Raw genomic sequence first — 22,580 nt, 5'->3', positions numbered from 1 at the left:
ACGGTGACATGTTTAGGTGCCAACAACAATAGGCTGTTGTCTATTCGACAGGGCAATTATGCAGTAGCGTTGAAAGAAAACGTGTTTGGAATATGATTGCTTTGTGTGATTTGGAAAAGTGGATAATTTAATTATAATAATATGTTAATGTATTGAATGTTTCTTCTTCTTCATCATTGGCACAACAACCGCTGTCGGTCAAGGCCTACCTGTACCCACTAGTGAAGTGAGCTTGGCATTCAGTGACTTATTGTTACCATAGCAGGATAATCAGCCCTACGTATGGGGGCACGATCTATTCGGGGCTTGAACCCATGACGGGCATGTTATTACGTCGTATGAGTTGACGATTGTACCACCAGATTGAATGTTTAGTATCCTGTATATTTCTGGTACTTCTTATGTTGTTGTTCATATTTTGTTAGGAAGTTTTGATTTTTTTTGGATATAAAAGTTACTCATGAAACTTTCTGGAGCATTCAATAACTGTATTTTGTGTCTTTGAATTTTCACAGTTTTTAGGATCCTACGATACTTTACGACTTCACCATATTTGGTATGTTTAAAGGCTTTAACGTGTGTTTAAGAAACAAATATCTATTCCTATTTATTTCATCTCAATTGCCCATGTTCTGGGGACTTTCTTCCTGTGGTGGTAACTCGAAATAGGATTCTGATTCCGTGTTCGGGATCAATTCCGAAGTCGAGACCGATTCTGGAATCGATCAGGTAATTGTATTCAGTTCCGGAACTGTCCCGGAATCTTCATGAGAATGAATGGTTTACATATTATTTTGAATTATTTGCGGTGATCTTTACAATCGTAGCTGCATAGAACTCTAATGCCGACTGTCATGGAAATGACGAGCCCCTACTTCGATTCCGGAGCTGATTCTGATTGCCTGAACCTACTATTTGCAATTTCATTTATCAAAAATTTTAAGCTAGCCGGAATCGTTTCTCAACAAATCTTCATTTTCCCATCACTATTTTTTTTCTATTTTTTCATGATCGCCTTATCCGTCTGTGGGAACCTTATAGCAATCTTTAACAACTCTACTGTACTAGTAAATAACTCTCTATCTTTATCATCTATGAAAACTTTAGAATCTATAGAATCTTATGGGAATTTGTAAGAACTAGTCAATTTTCAAGATACATAGGTTTGAATGGGTTCAAAGCAAATGTAAATTATAATAGAAAAAAAGCTCCAGTTCCTTCATTTCGCATATCAATTCAAACGATTTTTAAGCAATTTCACAGCCCAAATCATCCTTAGAGTACCTTTCCACTTGCCAAACTATTTTCAATCCCACAAATACCGACACTAACGCATTATTCTCGTGCTCTTAAGAGACCACAACGACAAAATGCCATTCCACTCACCAATTTGACGCTCATGGCGACGTTGATGATAGCGAACGATTGTGACGTTCAAATACATTTTCTCGCTAAATATCCCGAAGCGCACGTTCTCCTCTAGCTCCTCAAGCACTTTTTGCTTTTTCTTCATCAGCATGTCATTTTATGATTAGCGAAGCGTTGCACTTTATGCATCTTTCTCCCAAGCACCCACTGTATATATTTCTCTCGTCCCTGTGCGTTTTGTTTATTTTTTCCCCCGCAATCCTCTCCTAGTGCGTCGTTGCCAATTCCCACCATCTGCGACATTCCTTCCTCGTGGGTGTTGTGCATTCTATTTTCTGTGCAAAGTTTGTCGTTTTGTCGGAGGCGCCGGGCGAGATTCGCGTTACTTTTTTGCCGCGGATGCATAAAACCCCATCCGCCAGCAGGTCCCACGGTGGTGTGCCGTGTCACAGAACTTTGCTGACAGCATTCGCGATGGGAAGGACACATCATTTGGTGCGCACGGAGAGAAAAAAGCGAACGACCGAGCCATGCAGGGTGTGAAATGTGATAGAATAGCAATAAAGCGACAAATGGTGTCTAAGGGCGGTGACACAGCGTCGCGAATGTAAACTTCATACCAGCGAAGAAGGACCCAGCGCAACATTGCCATCTGATCGTGATTTCTTAGCGCCCTAGCGGTTCGGGAAAGTTCTGCCAATGGCTTAGATCCGGGAGCTGTGAGAGAGGTTTGCTGTGCAGAACTGTGAGAAAGTGTACTTCTCTTTGCTGCTTCTATCCTTCTTACTGCACGTGTGCCGTATCGTAGCCGTATGTCCAACATATGATTGCATTGGTTGTGATGTTCTGCAAACTGTTGACGGTTGGAACGAGCTGGAAGCATCACACCAAGATTGGTTCATTCACATTGAGGATATCGAGTTGAAGGAAAAAGGGGGAAAAGAATCGAGCATCAAAAAGCAACGACCAAGTTTGTTTGACAATTTTGCTTTCTAGCGTGCAGTTCTTTGCACCATCTCTCGTTGAAGCAATTGGCGAAAAAGTTATAATCTTGCTAGCTGGTAATCCAACGATTTCAAAACAAAGCTCTTCTTGGCGACTTAGGTATCAACGGAGTGGATAAGCAGAGGAAGATTGCTTTGAACTTTTTCTACACACAAATAACCAGCTACAGTAGAACAGTGAGCAATGGCTTGGTTCATTTGTGTGTTGCAATTTACTGTAAGCATATAAATAGCTATATTAGGAACATTGAAAATTCTTCAAAATATTACTTTATTAAATCACATTCAAAGTTTATTAAAAGTGTATTCTTCGTCTATTCTTTCTTTCGTGCTCACTATTCCCGGCACTCCCTCACTTAGGTTGATTCATTGTTCACTGTTTCATTGGTGTCACAGTTTTTCCTTGCTTGCTTCAACTCGTTCACATTCATTAATGTCGTTCATAATTATTCCGAGTACAACACTATCGCCCGCGCGATACTGCTGCGGATGAGCTGACGACTGTATCTTGATTTTATAATAACAAAATAATGTTAATGAAGTGCCTGATGCCGAAAGCAAAGCGAGAAAAAAAGGCAAAAAACACCAAAAATATTGCTTCATCGTTGACTGTACACCACTGCCAGCGTCCCGGATAAAGCTAAGCTAATGCCAACGGTAAAGTAATGCGGAGAAAAGAAAGCCACAATCGTAATTTCGTAGCCACAGACACTCACACACCCAGAAAGACGCGAAGAACTTCCGAGCCTAGACAAGGGCCATCTGAGCGAAAGAAAACAAGAAGAAAAAAACCTACAAACGGAAGTTTGTACACTGACAACGTGGTGATATGCTGCTCACCGAAAACCGCAGCCGACAGCCGGTAGACATATTTTTAATTAAAATTGTCGCTATTCTGTCGATTGCGAGGGGGACGCTGCTGGAAGTGGTGTTGTGGTGCAAAAGCGAAGAAGTGTGAAAGAAATGACTACCCGTTGAGGAGTGCAAATATACGACAAAGTGAATAATTTTGCTGCAACCGCCAAGATAAATTGAGGAATTATTGCAGTGTATCCATTGTCGAGGCGAATGAGTGACTTTAAAAAAAGGTAAAACCTAGAATAATTATTTCCACATACAGAAGAAGCGCCTGAAATCCTCGAAAGTAAAATCCTTTAATTGGTAAAATTATCTGCAACATGTTTGCTCACAGTGTACAGAAATCCCGCCTCCAAATAACCAATCTGCCGTTTTGTACGTAGAATTTGGAGAATAAAACCACAACAATTTATATCCCTTGAACCTTTTTCGGGTTGTACGCCGGGATTGCGTTACACCAAAAACCACAGGAATGTTGTTTGGGAAGTCGGAACATGTCGAAGATGTTCCTGAAATAAAACTTCTCCCATCCATACGCAACTTTACAATCAAAAGTTATGAGGTTCAGCAAATCTCTGAACCCTGAAGGAGGGCTACTCTCGCTCCCCGAATAACCTTTTACTGCTCCGAAGAAAGCTCCTTTTAAATCCTAATGAGATAATGTGACTCTATTATCAAAATCTGACCAAAGGGACTCCACAACCACACCTTCCACGGGCACCCTTTAACATTCCAGCAGCCAGGAACACGCGCGGACACGGGGCAGGGATTTCGGGCCTAGGGTCCCATCGAATCTGGATGGAAACAAAGAACTGAAGAAACAAACACGAGAAAGCCCATCAATTTATAAATTCCTACGCAAAGCACCCTTCCCATTAAACGACACGAAACCCTTGCTCGGTGGCCCCGGAGGATGCTAACCAAAAAAGCTTCAAATGTTGTAAACGCACACACACGCATGCAAGCACACACTGAGACACACGACATCGTTCACTTTCCCACCGTAGGCAATCGCAGGACGCAGGACCCCATGGTGCAGCATGGCGCGACATGACGTGAGAGTCCGGTTCGACCGGTTTCTAGGAAGAGCGGGCACCACATCCAGGAGGACACAGACAAGCCCATACATAATAAACAGGTACCGGGACGAGGTCGAGGTCTTCCGTACAGGGGACCGGATCCAGCGGGCACCGTTCACCAGCAGTTCCAGCACGACTTTCAAGCTTTGCAGGACGGCCGCGTACGGCCTACTACCTGCTGCTCGGGCGCAAAGCGTTCTGGTACAAACCCAGCCAGCCAGCCAGCCCACTCCGATGCTGGCTGGCAGCTGCATCAGCTTCTTTTGAAGCGATTCCGACCGAGCTAAATACGAGGCCGAAAAAAGGTCCGTCGGAAGGATGGACAAACAGTACAGAAAGAAGAAGAAAAAAACACAAAACGGTTACAATATGTAATTTGCATTCACATCCTGTCCGTTCGCTGCACGGTTTGTTGCTGCAGTGTGCCCTTTTCTCTGACTTCCGTTCTTGCTTTTGCCCTTCGTTGCATGGCGAGACGTTCGTGAGGCACAGGTTTCGTCTGTTCTGCCGACGTTTCGTTTGCAAAATAAATGCATCGGATGGAAATTGGTTTATTTTCTGTTCGGTAACTGTAGATGAGTTGCAGTACGGCGAGCGCACCAAGAAGCTAGTCCTTCGACGGTGGTGCGATTAGGTTGAAGGTGTGCGTGTTTCGCGCAAGGGCCATAAATGGAGTTTCGCGAACAACCTGCCTCGAAAGTGTAACGCAGCTAGCAGGCCGGCCGGCCACGTAACGAGCCCCGATCGTTAAGCGGACGAAATCAGAGGATAGTGGAATTAGTTTCACCATAATCTCTGCCGACAAGTAATCGCGTAATACTGATAAGCAATCGGATGTGTGTAGGTTGGGGCTCGGTAAGAAGCAGACGTGGTAGTAACATTACGTGTCCGTGTTCCGGCCAAACAAAGTTCCGGTTGCAAGTTGCACACGCCCCTTGCAAACCCGTCGAAACACAATCGACAGTGTGGGCACAGGTTTATTGCACTCCATCATAAAAGTAATGCTCGCCGAAAAGCCGGGCTGCCGGTTGAATGGTGATCGAATTTTCGAACGCATCCTTCGCTTGCGATCCACAAACAAAAACTTTTACCACTGAGTTCGATCGGGGTAATGCCGGAATAGGGGCAAATCACAGAGAGCCCTCCACTCATCTGGAGCTCCGCTGGCAAAAGAATGGTTTAATTTCGCAGCGGTGGAGCGATAAGAAATCGTTTCATTGCCGTATTTGGAGTTCAATTTCACGGGACGACGGGGGCTTGCGATGGAAATTGGTACAGTAGTCGGGAGTCGTCTTTTGGCGATTCCAATCAGAGTCAAAAAGAGAGAAAAGAGCCAAAGAGTGGTGTAACTGCGTGCAAGTTGTCGATGCACTGCTTCGACCGCTCGATACCTTTAACGGTGGAAGCGCGATTGGAAGGTGAAGATAACAACACGATTGGACGGTAAGCCGCAGACCAAACAAATGGATACATATTTGGTATCATCTATCTTGAACCAATATTTAACTGGCACAAGGTACATCATTCGATAAACAAATAAATACGGTGAGTGAATTTATGTACACAGCAATGAATTAAGATAAGTGTAATAGGCACTTACATTGTGCTTTGTTTGCTAAACTTGTATTAAAATATATAATATTTGCTGGCTGGCCCATACAGGTCAGTAATCGGCAAACTTTATAGCCTCAGCACAGAGTTTACCAAGTCATTTTGCTATATGTTTAGCATACTTTGTTGCTCAAATTTGAGTTTGAAATTGAATTTGACAGCTGAGATGCATTTTTACTGGCCCAACAATTTCATTCATTCAATATGGTGTTTGACCCGCTATGACTCCTTAGTTCAATGCACGAACTGTTAAATTCAATCCAAAATGAAATGTAAACAAACCATTTCTGAGCAAACGCAAATAATTCGGAAAAAATAATTAAATTCGAAAAATAATAATAAAACGAGTTACGCTCACCTGCACGATTCCACTTACAGAATGAAATTAAAACTTTCTAGTGTTCACACCAACAGCACAATTGTTATAAACATGTGACAATTGCTGAAAACCATCTAGCGAGCGTTGAGTAATGCGATTCATTTTTGATTACACTTACGCTCAAATTATCAATATTTTAAAAACGAAAGAAAACACTAGACATCAGTATTAAAACCCTAAAGATCCTGAAGATTTGACCGAAGATACCTACTAAGATAAACTGCACCTTAATTAAACAATATTTCTCAATCGTGCCTCTTTATTGCAATACTATGTTCCATTTCGTCGATATGTCTTGTGATTCCTAATTAATATTTACTATTTGTAATTTCTTATGTATGTTTACATGCCTCACACGACATAAGACGTGTCGTTAAGTATTTAAAGCATATAGTATTACAAAGTTTGTTAAAAATCTCTTAATCCAAATATAAATCCATATCAAAAGTAAACCATAAATAAGTTAACATAACAAGACATCTTCAGATCAAACAACTAAATTGACCGTTTCTAGCCAATGCCAGTTACTGATAAAACCAGCATTAGTCTCTAATGTCAGCAGTTTCCAATCGATATAATCTTTTTGCAATCAGTTTGCTTTCTGATTTCTCCTCCAGCAATATCTCGCGTCTCTAACCGACATAAAACAACAACAACAACAAAAGCATAATCTACTCTCATCAACAGCTCGCCTCAAGCGCTTTGCGACTGGAACGATGTGACACCTGCTCTTCACTTCAGCCAGAGATCCCGCAATAAAATCGAGAACAATTTAGCGATGCGGCTCACCCAAACCGGGTCCGCAATAAAAAAAATTACATCGACAGACCGTCACCAGCCCCAGGTTTTCACACACACACACACCCTGTTGGGTTTGCGGCCATTGATTGACCTCTTCCACCCCACCACGCCATCCCTCTTTCCCGGCGCAGCATTTGCTTTGCGGGTGAAACTAACGACGATTTGCTCGCAGCGTTCCTCTTCACCATCTTCAACCTCCACACCACATCCATCGTGCAGCGGCTGCAGCCGAGACCAGACCAGACGATGCTGCGGATCAGCAATTTTCCCAACCGACCAAACGAAAGGAAAAACCGGAAAACCATCCATTGAATCATGTGTTTGTCGTAACATGACCAACTTGTTATTCGCTGCCACAACCCTTTTTGCGCCGTCGCCGCCGACCGAGCACCGAGTTAAACGCTTCCGAAACGATCACTCAACAACCGGTTTGTCCGGTGGATGCAACGAAGGGTAAAGGGGTTTTAATCGTTCTTCCGATCTGACGACACCGGGCGACACAGTTGCCACAGAGTATGGCAACATTGCACAGACAGCCCCCCCAGCGTCAGCAGCCGCAGCAACAGCAGTGAGTGAAAGTGAATGTAATGAGAGAGAATTTGCTGCTGACATTAAATGGCCTTTCTAGCGGTTGCGACGAGGGACCGAAGGAAAATCTCGTTCGATGTGTATGTGTATCTGTCGAGGTGATTGTGCTTAAAATTCATCTCCCAATTGGTTTGGTTGGACATAAATAACAAATTGGCGTGGATGTTGCGCCCGCGGTAGAAACAAAACGCTACTTAAAACTGATCCCAAAATAAAAGAAAAATACTAAAAAATGGAAACTGAAGCAGAGCAATGACCATCATTCGTCGTGAGGTTGATAATTTAATTATTTCATGTTTTGTTACAATTAGCCCGACCGGCGGGCAAGGTAACATGCTCGTGGGAATGGTATCTTTAGCAGTAAAATGCTCCAAACACAAAGCCGTACGACAAGATAAGATATTTTTCATCTTTTCCGAGAACTTTTTTATCCGCTCAGGAGCTGTACTTCTGATAGAGCAAAAGGGTCTCTTAACGGGCAGACAAATTCAGTTAGCTCTGTTTCTTGGATTGTTTTTTATCTCTACTTTTACAACCTACCGCTCTACCAGCTTGATTCGCAAGCATTAAACAAGCCTGTCGCCTCTTCCTCGCAATCCACTTCACATAGCTGCTCGGGAATACATATTTTTCCGCGCGACCTTTTCGACACAGCATTCGTCGTTTCGCAAATAGCGTTCATTTACATTCCCAATTAAGTAATTAAACATTTAATTTCCACCCCGTTTGCACCGCGAGAGATGCTCGTCCGTACAGCAACCGGCAGGTCAACAGGGTTGAAATTTGTGTTTTCACTTTACACTCCGTGGCATTGCGCGGCACTGCGGCTCAGTTACCACACCCTCAAGATGGTGCACAGTGCTGGCCACTACTCTCCGGTAGAATTTACACTGCACCATTAAAAGAACATTAATTTCAATTTTCCGTTGACAGATTGCTCCCGACCATTCGCTCACTCTCGCCCCTGCAGCGTATGATGGACAGAGATGAACCGGATTTGAAGATGAGGGTTTTCAACAATGTTCGTGGCGAACTCCGCATTCCTCCACACTCAACAATCCAGCAATCAGACAAATGACCGATGAGTTTTTCGTCCAATAGCGTACAACGAACTTTATGCCATGCACACCAGCTGTTTTGGAAAGCCGGTCACAACGAGTCCCCTATCCAAGCAGGAACGTCTAGGAACAACGCTCATCGACAGTTTGTAAAGAATGATTGATGGCAGTACACGCCAGCCAGTTAGTAAGATTCGATTCGATGGGACGATTTTCTGGATCATTGGAATTGGATGGGAGGGGTTTTTTTGCTGCTGAAAGTCCGTATCATTATGGTCGTATAATTAGGGCATTGTGGCAGCATAACGAGGCTCGTAAAGTAATGAAGCGAATATCACCTCAAGCTGAATTGATTGATTGCGTTGCGGAGCTCCAGTTCTAGCTGCAGCTTATTCTTCACATCAAGAGTGACCTTAAAGATGTAGCGATGTACTTGGTCAGAAATGCGTAAAATAAAAAAGCTAATGGAGAATTAAAGCTCACCTTTGCGGCGTAGTATTTTGTCCGTCCACACGCTTTGTGTGCATGGCATAACCTTCAGGCAAAACAACCCTCACAACTGCAACTTGTTCGAATGACGGTGGTGGCTGTTTGGACATTCAAACCCATGTCAGCGAGTCCACCGAACCGGACCACCTTCAGTGGAGAAGACTCACCAATTTAACAACAACAGTTGCTCCAAACTGCTTCCTGGCTTAGCCAGGCTCGTTCCGAACCCGGCCACGATAACGATGTAGGCGGTGTGGAATAGTTTCTTCATCGTTTACACCCACCAAACCCACACACACGCACTTTGCCCACAGGTGTACTGCACATGAAACCAAACCGACGTATATCCGAGAGTACAACCGTTACATTGGGAAGGGATGGGAAGCGGTGAACTAAAATAACCTCTGAAGCCCTAACAAGCGACACCATTATTAGTGTGCCCGTGTCGCTCGCTTTTAGCCACAAGTGCTAATTATGTTATTAAACTAAGAAGTTTGGGGTGGTGGAGCCGGTGTGGAGATCTTGGGCCAGTTTTATCACCACACACGCCCACACGCCCAAAACGCTCGCAGTCAAAGGTGGGCCTTGTAGCCTTGACATTTAGCAGAAAGTGTCCGGTGGCCTGAGCCTGTTACAGGCTGTTGTTCGGTTGGAGGTAATTTTTCGATGGGTGCTTCCAAATTTCACACACATTATCTCATTGGCGCCTGGGTTTGGTTTGTGGGGTGTGTTCGCCGGCACGAAGAAGTTATGGCAGCAACGGAAAAGGGATGGTCGTTGTTGGTGCGAGATTTCTCAACAGTATTCTTTCTACAGGTTTGTACACAGCATTCCATGATGTTAACCTCTTAGGGATTGGCATTTGGACACAGTCCTTAGAATTGCAACTTCTTTGGTGCATTAGAATCAACAATTTTGTTGTAGAAGTCTTCATCTACTACACTTGCTAAATGTAAGCTACTTCTAGCTTATTTTGTGGCACTGTGCCAAAAGAGCTCCCGCCAACATGAAGTCTTCAAAAAGTTGCAGACATCTCTGATGGTAGTAGCAGATCGTTGTCTCCTAGCTATACCGGTTAGAGATGATTTGAATTACAAATCGCTAGACTATGGCAAGTTCGACGCTCATCCCACACGTAGTCACAATACGAGGAACACACAAAACTGAGGTACAAACGATCACACATCCCGAACTCTCGAGCTTCCGATAGTGCCAAGGACTAGAGAGCCGAAGAACACTTCTAACAGCTGCCGATTCAGGTGCTTCAGTGTGTGAAAGAGTATGGTTATGGAGTGTTGTATGCCATTCTATCCAAGGCAGTCCATTAACGGTATGCAATTAGTCCGTAAGTGGTTTTGCAGCGGCTCTCCTAAGTGCTACCGATGAAGGTGATGATTTTAAGTTGCTCATGTTCCCAACTCGACGAAGCACTCAGAATAACTTGTGCTGGAACTCACAAAACTATAAAAAGATGTCGCATATTTCTCTTTTACTTGGGAGTTTTTCATGAATAAATATCTTTTATTTAGTGAAATTGGAATAAAGTGTTATCAAACACCACAAAACTTAATCTCTTGAAATGTCCCATACTTTGACTCCATTTTTTACAGCCCAGCAACTGAACTTCTGGGTGAAAAGGTATCAATAAAACACTTTAATTATTCCAAAAACAGCATTTTTAAGCACCCCTTCACGCCTTTAAGTCTCTTCATCTTCATTTTCCTATGCAATAAATATAGCGCATTAGAAGGGTGCAAAATGACTCCCTCCGCTGTATGCCCCATGCCTGTCCTGCCTTCCCCAATTTACCCGCCCATTCGCCACGATGACCCAGATGTTTTAATTTCACAAAACCAGAAGCTACCGCTACCACTGCCCCGGGGTTCATAATTTAACAGCAAATTTAAGCCACAACAACAACAGCAACAAACCCCTTTAACCAAGAGCACTACCGCACCACTTCCGCATGGGGTGTGAGTGAGATTCTGGCGCATAAATTTCGGGCATCCTTCTGGCAAACCAGGATACATGGGGAGAACAGAAGACAGGAGAACAGGATCGACCAAAACAGCACGCAGCAGAGCGTTCGGAAGTTCCTTTCGCCTCGGGTTGCTTCAGTGCGGATGTGCCCGTGGCGTGAGGGGGGGGGGGGCTCACCGAGTTCAGAGGGTTTTGCCATTTGCCTAACCCCACAAACCCACGCTTCAGGGACAGAAAGTGCGTTCACGCGCCAAATTAAAGCTAATGGACTTCAACCGCTGCTACTGCTAGCGCAAGTGCTAATGCGTGCTTGCTATTCCCCCGAGCGGGTGCGCTTCCACGTTCCCCGGCAGCATTTTGCTTCAATCATCTCGGCACGGCAACGCTCACCACCCCGCACAGAAACCCATCGGGCATGCAAAACCGACCGCAAATGGGGAATGCTTTTTGGCCGCGTTCTTGTCGGATGGTGGAGCGCGCGGGGCATGCATCCGATCTATTAATTCAGCAGCAACGACTTCCGCCGACCTTTATGGGAGATTGTATGTGTGTGAGTGTGTTTTTTGCAGTTTGTGCGCTGCATCGATTCTATGAATTTAATTAATTCAGGGGTCTCCAAACTTTTCAGTTCGCGGGCCGCATTGCTTCACATAAAATGGTGTTGATGACCATCTTTCCGTTGCCTGTTACTAATGCGAACGTTTAAATTTCGTCTTTATAGGAAAATACTAACATGATATACAAAACTTCTACAGCTTTCTAATATTTAAGCTTGGTCTACGGCTCGGAATAGCAACAATTATATTTTCTTTACAAATAGTCACAATAATCAACTATTTCTTTTAACCTTAACTAAGCCGCCAAGGGCCGCATAATAGGCTCCCGAGGGCCGCATGCGGCCCGCGGGCCGTAGTTTGGAGACCCCTGAATTAATTCATTGTAATCTATGCTAATAAACGAAATATAATTAGAATATTGTCGATCGGGCTGTGCTTGCGATTACTGTTCGTGCTGCTGCTGCTGCTGCGATTTCCTGCCAAACTGCAACAGCAACAGAACATGTTGCTCGCCGCACAGCTTGTGAATGGAACCAATCAACGAGAGCTTATAGTAAAAGAGTCAATAAAAAGGATTACCTTTTTGCCAGACATAATCAATTAAACAATTGCACTCGATTATTGTTCGCTTCCGTCATACGTTTCGTTACAGAGCGACACATTAATTGAAGGAATGCAAATCATACAGCAACGGAGCAGAAGCAGACACAACGCTCCATGACAACCGTATCGAATGATGCCGGGAATCTAACACGAACCGATGATGACGAGTGAGCTGGTGCATCCGGACAATTGGCACGGAATGATAATTGCTGCCACGGTGGTGACGGGACACAGTGACGCCATCCCACCACGAAAGCGAAGGTGGCTCATCGTCGAAGTTAGTCACTGTTGCAGTTGCGCTCGGACATCCCGCGTCACGTGGGAATTAGTCAGCGGTGCAACGGTGACAGATTGCAGTTTGAAGAACATTTCGAATGCACTACGACAACGATTGCTTGAGCACTAGATGCGTGCTGATAAACCCTCGCGGATTTTGTACACAAAAAAGAACCCCCTCTCCGGCAGAAGTCACTCAATGTCGGGGTGTGATGGAATTGATTGAATATTAATTTACTGGCAGTGGTGATGCGAGCCGATATGGTCTTCTGTTAAGTGATTCCTCCAACGGCCCAACGACACTAAATCACCATAATGAGCGAGCAGCCCCTACACAGTGAAGCGCTTGGCTTGGACTGCTTCAACCTTCAATCCAAAGCCAAGCCATTTTATGACGGGTTTTAATTGAATTATTACCACACATCGTCAGCATCTTCAGCGCGCGGTGGAAGGCAATGAGTCAAATGTAGTAAACGACAATGTTGGTATGGCGCAAAAGGCTAAATAAGGTAAAGAGGGCTGCTGATGTGCTGCTAATGTCTGCCTGCCTGCCTGCCTCTCTGCCCGAACAGAACCAGATGTGCGTTGGTTGCGCTTTACTACACTGTAAAGGCTTCCGCAGAATACCGTCAAAACCCCCGTGAGCCGCAAAAGGTATTAAAACTTTTCACGTGGCGTAGGTGGCTGACGCGATGGGGGGATGCTATCTGTGTCGACGCAATTAATATCCATCCATCCCATGCCAGCCACGGTATCTTAAGCGGTCGAAATTGACGTTTGATGTCTCGTCGGTGCATGTGTAAATGGTTGGGCTTTATTAAATTGAGATTGACAATATCACCGTAAAGGTTATTAAGCCATAAATGGAGCGGTGGACACTAATAAGCACAGCGTACGCGGTGTGGAATGGTCGTATTAATTATGGTGAAATTTTGAAGTAGATGGCTAAGAAAATGACATGCCTTAATGAGCTTAGATAGTTTTAAAAGGTAAGAAATTTTATGAAAAAAAAACACAGTTAAAAAACAATACAAAAGTGAAGAAGTTTTTCAGAATTAAAATATATCAGAGAAATGTTCATAGAAATTTAATTTAAGCACTAGATAATAAAAACAAAAAAATACACAAGTGAGAAATAAGATAGCGAGAAAGAAACTTTAAAGAGAATATTACATCAATTGATTATATATAAATGAAAAGAAAATAAAGAAAACTGAGAAAGTAAAGTAGTTAAACCAACTTTAAAAACAAATCAAAATATGAAAAATAATGAGAGAAAAATAATTGAATAAATAACAAATCAAAACAACATGAAAAAGACATTGAACTGCAAAACAAACAAAAGAAGCTTAAAATGTGGATGAAATTCACAAAGACAAACAAATTATGGACCCATTAAAACATGATAAAAACAACATCTGGCAGTCATCCAATAAAACATGAGACGTTCTTAACGATCAACTATCCTACCCGAAATCGTCTGCCGTACCATTGTAGCTGAAACCGAATATAAACGATATTTCTTTAAAATATGCCCATGTTTTACCGATTTTCACCCACTTCCTGCTCTAGAGCTATAAATACAACAAAGGGATGTGTGGACGACTGTTCGCAAGGAAAAAAACCCAGACAAACAAAGTCCCAGCGTAACGGTTCTCAAAATTCACAACACATCGCCCCGTTGCCCACCGCCGAGAACGACCAACCCGTCAGACAATTGCTCTATTAACGCTGGCGACATGATGTCAGCCCAAGCGGCACGAGATGATAAACATACTTCCCGCAGAGCATACAGCACCGGAACGGATACAATCTCAACCGATCCCGCAAAGCGACTGGAGAAAATGCTGTAAGGAAGAACAAATCCTTCCCAAAGCCACGCTGTTCCTTCAACAGTTCAGCTCTGCAGCAAGTGCGCCAGAGCACGGGACCAAAAGAGGGACAGTAATGCACGCACAATGTTGCTCGCGAGCTATTATCCTTTATCGCGTCGTCATCTTTAACGGGCGGGACATTCATCACCAGCGGGCAAGGGAAGGCGGTACTCACCAGCGACAAGTAGTCGTTCTCGCGGGGCCAACCATCATCTTCAAGCTGGGCAATGCTCCTCTTTTTTTGGGAGGTTTTTGTGAGTGTGCTTGAAATTTTATTTTCCTGCCAATTTCCCGCTAGATGAGGCCATTCTTCTTCATCCCCTCCCCGGTCGCGTGTATTCTTAGCTTGATCTTGTGCTTTTTTTTTGGCGTGTACCCTGTTGTAAACGTGATGCTTCACCCTCGCACAACATGGCTCCAAAAACAGGGCCATCCTTCCTGTGCTCTCCCGCTAAAAACATGGGGGTTGTAATTTTAATGCCATAAATTCAGTTTTATAGCCAAGCCATATCCCACGAACTGTACACAGGCGTCGTTGCCCTCGGGTGTGTTCCCGAACTGGGCTGCACAAACGTTTCTTCCTGCCCCATCCGCTCTCTTTTTTTGGGTTACTCGGATGGATGACCCATCAGTAGAAGTGATAATAAAGTATCCCGGGCCTTGGGATCAAAGGCAGTCGAGCTAGTTCACTCTAGAAGTGGCCCCACAGTCGCCTCGTTTGACGCGCGAACAGGGCGAGCAAACAATCATGGTTTTGGGGCGATTTTTTTTTTATTTTTCGCGTGGCTCTTTCTTTCACGTGGCGCGCGTTTCCGAATCCGGTGCGTTTGGTCGGTCAACCGACCGAGTGGATGATAATAAAATTAGATTCAATAAAAAAATATACGACAGCATAATTAATCATTTTTATCACTTTCTACGCACTTTCGGGGTCGGAGGAATTTTGGTTTCGCCCAGCCGTGATGCGTGTGTACGCCGATGTTGCTTTGGTGCAATGGTCACGCAACCGCAAAGGAAGGCGAGGTAGAGAGAGAAGAACATGCTGAAACCCCCGGGGTGTAATGGTCAAATTAGTGGAATCTGTGCTGTAATTATGGGGCTTTTCGTGTACCAGTGTGCGAGCTACGAGCACCTGCTGTGTTAGAACTTCTTGTTCACCACGCTGGTCAAACTAATGTTCTCATCAATACCGCAACTGTAAACAACGAACTTGGGGGCTGTAAAATTGTTTTATAATATGAACAACATGACAATTCTGTGAAAATAACGTACATTCTGCTAGACAGATACTCCCGTCTAAGCATAAATTAAGAACTAGTCAGACAATAATTCCATAAACGTACCATTCGCGATGGATTTGAGCTGTTCATCGACTAATTTGGCATAACAAGCCACCCATTTCGACCGACGATCCAAACACAGAAGCGAAAAGCATGTGCACTTCCGTCTTTTTTCGCAACTGCAAACACGTCGCAGTTCCGGAAGTGAGTGTGAGACGACACTGCACCTCTTCTAGGAGTGACTTCCGCCATTGTGCATGCCGCCAAACGCTTCCTCGTTACCCCCGTTCATTGGCAAATCCATCCAAATCCAAACCATCTTCAACGTGAAATAATGGCACATTGAATCGATGCGTGATGGCTATTACCATGATGCCACACGAGCACTACCGCCGGTTCGGAACCAAGGTAAAATTCCTAGGTTAAGTAAGCGAGCTCAGAACCACGCGGCTGCTAGAACGTTGCCTAATGTGTCTGCTACTGCCACGGCGATGCAATGCAGGTGTGCACCGAAACCCAACACAATGCCTTTTACGAATGGGTGCGAGACTTTGCGCTACTCGATCGTTCGATCGAACCGTTAGATGCTCGATCGTGTGACTAATTAATTCAAGATCGACCATCCTTGACCACCAGTCAAATGACGTCCAAGGCACACACTGCCGCTGCACTGCGCGCTGGCCATACCAGCACGATTGCCTGCAGTTGGCCGCGGGTAACTGTTTGTTGATTTTCGCGCGTATCTAGAGCGCAGAGTTAGAGTGCAGCATTATGGTTATGTTCCAGTTGAACTCACACGCATCACTTTGTCCTCAATTTGGCCCTCTCGTGCCGTGCCCCGGACGCTGATCGCCATTGGCACGCATGGCAGAAGTTTGATGAATTGTAGTGGTGATTAGTGTTTGGTTTTATGTCACGATTTTCATCGAACGTTTTTTTGATAAAGCTGTCAACACATTTCAGGGGATTTTTTTTTGTATGATCAGAATAAAATATTGCACCAACATGAGATTGGTTACGCAAACGTGGCAGGAGGTTTTAAGAATCGCGTAATCGCCGCCTCTGCGCGCATTGATTAGACAACGGTCATCAGCTCGTAGTGAAAAGACGCCGCACAGTGTGTGGGGCAAAACACTTCCGGAGCGAACCCGTTGATAAGCCATGCTTTAGCCACTTCAGCGAGTACCCCCACCCGGGACACTGGTCTTATCAATTGCAATCAAATGTATAATAAATGCCACGGCACTGATTCACTGGCGACGACTAGGCCAAGTGCGATTGCGCTAAGCGTATGCTAAGTGTCTTGCAGTGAAATGGTTAATGCTCGTTAGTTGGGTTTAAATCGTATTGGAATTAACGGAAGTATGCCATCGTAAAATTTGTTTCTAAATAACTTTCTCTGTCATGATAACGGAAGATTAGATTATGCATTTGTTCTACATGTTGGCATAACAATCACGCTAGTGTAGACTTCCACGAGCTACTCATCGATATGACTGGGTAGCTGATTGATTTGTCGATAGCAGGTCTGGTCATGGTCTTTACTAAATAAATACTAATTGCGAAAATCGATTGCAAATTCAAAACATAAGACAAACCATTCTAAATTCAGTCATTCATCAAGAATACAACACTATCTAAGACTTGCGTTCCTTTCTTAAGTCAAAAATTCACCGATTCTTTACAATCTCAATAATGGGGCCCTTCACGATTCTAGTCTGTTTTTTATATGTAGTTTGACAGTTGGAGGCTGAAATCATGTAAACACTCCATACAAAACCGCACTCAAAACTAGCCTGCGATTTTCAGTCTAGATTATTTAAGCCTCATAGCTAGAATTAAATTCGTGTACCTGCTCGAAAAAATGGCAAAACAAGGTGGTGTTTTAACTTATCCCAAGGTGCATTAAAGAGATTAGATGGTGGAATCTAAAATCAAAGTGTATATAGACTAGGTGGTGTCGTCCCAGATAATTAAAGAACTAATTTCTGAATTAGAAAAAGCTCCATTTGGCAGAATGGATGAAATTAATTTGCATAGGAACGGATCATTTTTCATAGCAGCATATTCATAGCAGACTTTGGTCTCCTTATCTAAAATGTTGTATCGAAACAAAAATGGATTTAACAACAAAAATGGATCCATTTGGCAGAATGGATGAAATTAATTTGCATAGGAACGGATCATTGTTCATATCAGCATATTCATAGCAGACTTTGGTCTCCTTATCTAAAATGTTGTATCGAAACAAAAATGGATGTAAAGACCACCTGTTTATTATACCCACTTTGATAGCTGCTCCAAAACTGCTATACAATGCTGACAGGCTAAAATTTCAGCCTACGATCTAGAAACGGAAAGGAGCCGACTATTATACTATTATTACGTTGTACGTTGTATCTAAATCCTTCTAGAAAAATACTAGTACTCCAGCAGATAAAATCAATCACACATAAGCTAACCTTACCGAGCAAGTAACAGAATTTTCTCAGGTTGAAATAGTTTAGGCTTAACTCCTGAGGCTAGTAAACCATTGGCCTTTGGCTAGTTTGACAAGTGACTACTTGTTTGACATAATTTCATGCGGTAAACCCAATACCCCATATAAAAAGCTAACCAGACTCGTAAAAACCCCATTCTGTTATCACAATTGAGCTAACTAATGTTGAGCTGAAACAACCATCACATCAATCACGAAAAACATCCACCCTTAACATGAAAACTATGTTCTTCTCAAATAAAAATAAACAACCAAACCATCTTCTTTACCTTCACCTCCCACCAAAGAGGAGTAGTTCCTCACACTTTCCTTACAAACACCATGCCTTCAAACTCCATCAAAGCGTATCAACGTCACTTTCTACCTCGTACCAACTGAGTCACACTAGTAAAAAAAACCTTGTCGCCGAACTGCTAACTTTCTTAGTTTTAAATCAAAACATTAACCAATTAATTACCTCAACAGCAACATGCGGTTTGATGTAGTTTGTGTTGGGGTTTTTCTCTGTTTTTTTATCTTCTCTTGTTGCATTGTTTTTCTTTCATTTCTTATGTTTCTTTCTCTTTTCTCTGCGTTTGTTTCTTCTGTTTTGTTTTTTTTCTTCCTCTTGTTTTGCATTCGCTTTCCAATACAAACCAGTCCGACCAGTGCACTGACTCCGGCCGGTGTTGATACATTGTTTGCTACAACACTCATTTTCCACTTTCGCGATCTTGTCCCGCTGGGATGCACACACCGAGTGGCGAAGCAGCAGAACAGCGCGGTGTATGACCGCGAAGGCCAGCCTCTGCAGTGTAATTAGCAAGTTTAAGTTGACACTTGAAGCTGCCCAAGCTTACTCATTCCCTTTCACCGCATGTGTGTGTGTGTGTTTGTGAGAGAGGAACACGCGGAACCGAGGCGAAACCGACCGCTATGCACCATCCATGCGCAACGCGCGTTGTCGTCCGTTGCGTATCGTCTTCGGCGCACCAACAACAGCACAAGTGTGTGTGCGCAATCACGCCAAATATTTGCAGTGCGCGCGGGCACTCGCCCGAGTAAAGCAAAATCTTTGAACGTGATGATTACCTATCGCTGGAGAGCACGGGGCACCAACACAGACATTTGTTTAACTTTTTTTTCTGCAGGTTTCATTTTGCCGCTTATGGCTAGGTGGATTAAAAATAAAAATAAACTAAAAGCGACAATATTATTTGTTGACAAAAGTTTCAAAAATATTTAACTAAATGATGTACACCGTGCGATTGAAAACAAAAGAACAATAAAACTCACACAATCTGATGTACAATCAAAAAAGACAAAAAAGAAACAATAAAATTGCTATTCAACACAAATAAATGAGCTGTAAACATCAAGTAATAATAATAAAACATGTCATCTCTTTGAACCAACTGAAACCATCAACAATGGCACTCAAAAATACTCAATTTTTTGGGCCGATTTTTTAAGCTCCACCACCTAGTAGTACAGTTAGTATCAAAACCGTACCAGCAATTGTTATCTTCATAATTACACCAACAGCCTAAATAACTGCCCGATGACCCTGCCTTGTCGTTAAATGCGCCTCCCAAAATACCACCCCCCAGCCGGTTGGTGGTATCGCTTTTTTGTTCGTGGAAGGCGCTAGTCACCTTTTTTTGGTGTGCTGATATCTCTCTGTGCCTCCCTCGCGGGACATATCCATTTCCTGTCCTACAGCAACGCAACGCAAAGGTCGCACACAGCAAACGGAAATGGTTTGATGTTTTTTTTGTCTGCTGCTCTCCGGTTACGAATCACACCTTTACACACACACACACACACACACACACACACACACACACACACACACACACACACACACACTCATCTCTCATCCGCTGCGGGTGAAGTGTAATGCTCGCCCGCAAAACGTCATCAGCATGCATCATTCGCAAGAGCTCCACTTCACTTTTATGGGGCCAGGGCCATGGACGCTTACGGGGGAGTTTGTCCACCACCTTCACACCTTCTCTTCGTCCAGCACGATAACAGAGACCCGCATAACGGTGCAAAAAGTACAGCCAGAAAGAGAGAGAGACAGAGAGAGAGAGAGGTAAAATGCACACAAAATCACCAAGGCAACAGTGAGTAACGAAGATATACGTGCGACCCTTCACTGCTTTACACAACGATGTACACACGATCAATTGCAATATAATACAGCTTGTAGTGGGTTTTCTTTTTGTTTTAGCACACTTCCTCCAAATCCACCACTTTCAGAATCGCTCTTGATGACAAACGATTGTGAGGATTAGTAATAGCGCAGTTCGTAAAATTTCTATTTCAAGCGTTTCGCACGAATTGCACCCGCATTTGGTCGACGCTTCCAGCTCTGTCCAGAGCGTACGTTTTGCTCTACAGACGCAATCTCCGGCCCTGCTTCCGACTCTCTGCGGCAGATAGATAATGGCCCGCCCGATGCGATAGGAAGTGACCCATTTGACCGACCGACGAAGGCCGTAAAACCGCGGTTGGCAAATGGAAACATTCTCGGGACGTGGTGAGTGAGTTGTCAGCGAATCAATTATAAAGCATAGTTTACAACCAATAATGCGTACGGTGGCTAATAATGGTGTGATTTTCGAGGGGTTGAATGATGATTAAATTTGGTTTAGAAATTCGGTTTCCTGTTGCACAACATGGAATATGGAGCTTTTTTTTTGGGAAAATATATACGATGCATTATTCATAAATTATTTCCTGACTCAATTAGTGATCAAGCTGAACGCCTTCATGCAGGAAATCGAAATTTAATGAAAAATAATTAATTAAAACATAACAAATGTTCAAAAATCACTTTGTATGTACAACAAAACTTGTAAAAATGATCGCTTGTTTTTCAAACAAATTCCGAAAATAATTCCGAAAGTTACATATCAAAATTGATGTTACGAATTCTATGACTTTTATTATTATTATTATTATTATTATTATTTATTTCATATTGTCAGCCGCCTAGGGTTTCACAATAATATGTCTTACAAACTAAGGAAGAAGGAAGTGTTAAGGATGGGAGGTTGATGATAGAGACAAGGACTCAGAAAGACGAGAGCGAAAACTGGACAAGGGGACGTGGTAGTCGAACAAATCATGAGCTTCATTAAATGCTGCGCAAGCTCTCAAAAATGGATCTCTCTGACCAAAAACAGAACGGCGGGAGGGGATAAAAATGGGAGGTCTGTCGCGGAGACGACGAGAAGGGACGTAAATAGGAATGGAGCTGAGGAGCGAAGGAGCATCGATATTGGAAGTCAGGAATCTTTTAATCAAACGGTGTCATTACGTCTCAGAAATATATAAGAGACACTTTGATATGTTGCAACATAGTAATCGAAGTTCATCAGCGAAGATACTGTAAGATATCCTTTATACTTGGCAGAATGTAACGGGAAACAGCACATCAGCCGGCAGCTATAAATGGTAGTTACTGTCGATCGTGACTAAGGATGCTCCGGCAACACTTGGTGACGTTTAAAATCGATGTTTAACAATCTATGAGATAGTATAAATGATTTAATGTTAAAAATAACACGATTAATCGTCAATCTGTATTAAGTCACTATTCTTTATTAAGTCACTCTCAACCAGGACATGAACCATGAGGGATATTTTCAGTGTCTATCTCTAAATCAACACACCCATATAACAGGACGCTTGAATATAGTGCATTAATTCTTCTTCTATTTGGCGTAACGTTATTGAGTCGTTCGAGTGGACGACTGTATCGCGGGACCGCCCCATATAGTCCATTAATTATCTGTATTTCTGGAAAGCATGCGTACGACCTAGCAACATTCCCGTTATGGGTTCAAGCCCCGAATCAAGCCCTGACTATCCTATGAGTATGAGTAATCAATAAGTCACTGAAAGCATTAGTGGTATAGGCAGGCCTTGACCGAAAACGTTTGTTTTGCCAAAGCACAAGAAGAAACATATTCTTCAGGTATTTCAAGTCATGCTTTCATTCTGCAGATAGTCTCCATACAAACTCGAGAGACTTGGAGAGCAACTAAATCCATCGGCTAAAGACTAAAAAGTGAGAATTAATTATCGAAAAGAAATTCCGAAGCATTTCCGGATTATTCTGAACAATCCAGATATCAAATAAAGAGTCCGTGTATGAATTCGCTTGATGAAAATAAAGCGTGATTGGACAAAAGTTGTTCATATCGGCGAATGATATAACGAACCTTCCAGAACAATGACTAGGAGATACTAATTTATATATAGTATAGTATAGTATGCAAAGTA

At 43.2% G+C, this 22,580-nt stretch overlaps 1 protein-coding gene across 1 annotated transcript in view; it reads right to left on the bottom strand.

The window, feature by feature from the left end:
• LOC120899972 (GATA zinc finger domain-containing protein 14) overlaps positions 1 to 22,580 on the bottom strand; it is a 115,369-nt gene that overhangs the window by 82,184 nt on the left and 10,605 nt on the right. The window lies entirely within an intron of this gene.

Source organism: Anopheles arabiensis, chromosome 3, assembly GCF_016920715.1.
Source record: "Anopheles arabiensis isolate DONGOLA chromosome 3, AaraD3, whole genome shotgun sequence".
NCBI lineage: Eukaryota > Metazoa > Arthropoda > Insecta > Diptera > Culicidae > Anopheles > Anopheles arabiensis.
Note: the sequence above shows the minus strand (reverse complement) of the source record. Positions and strands in the feature narration are given on the sequence as shown.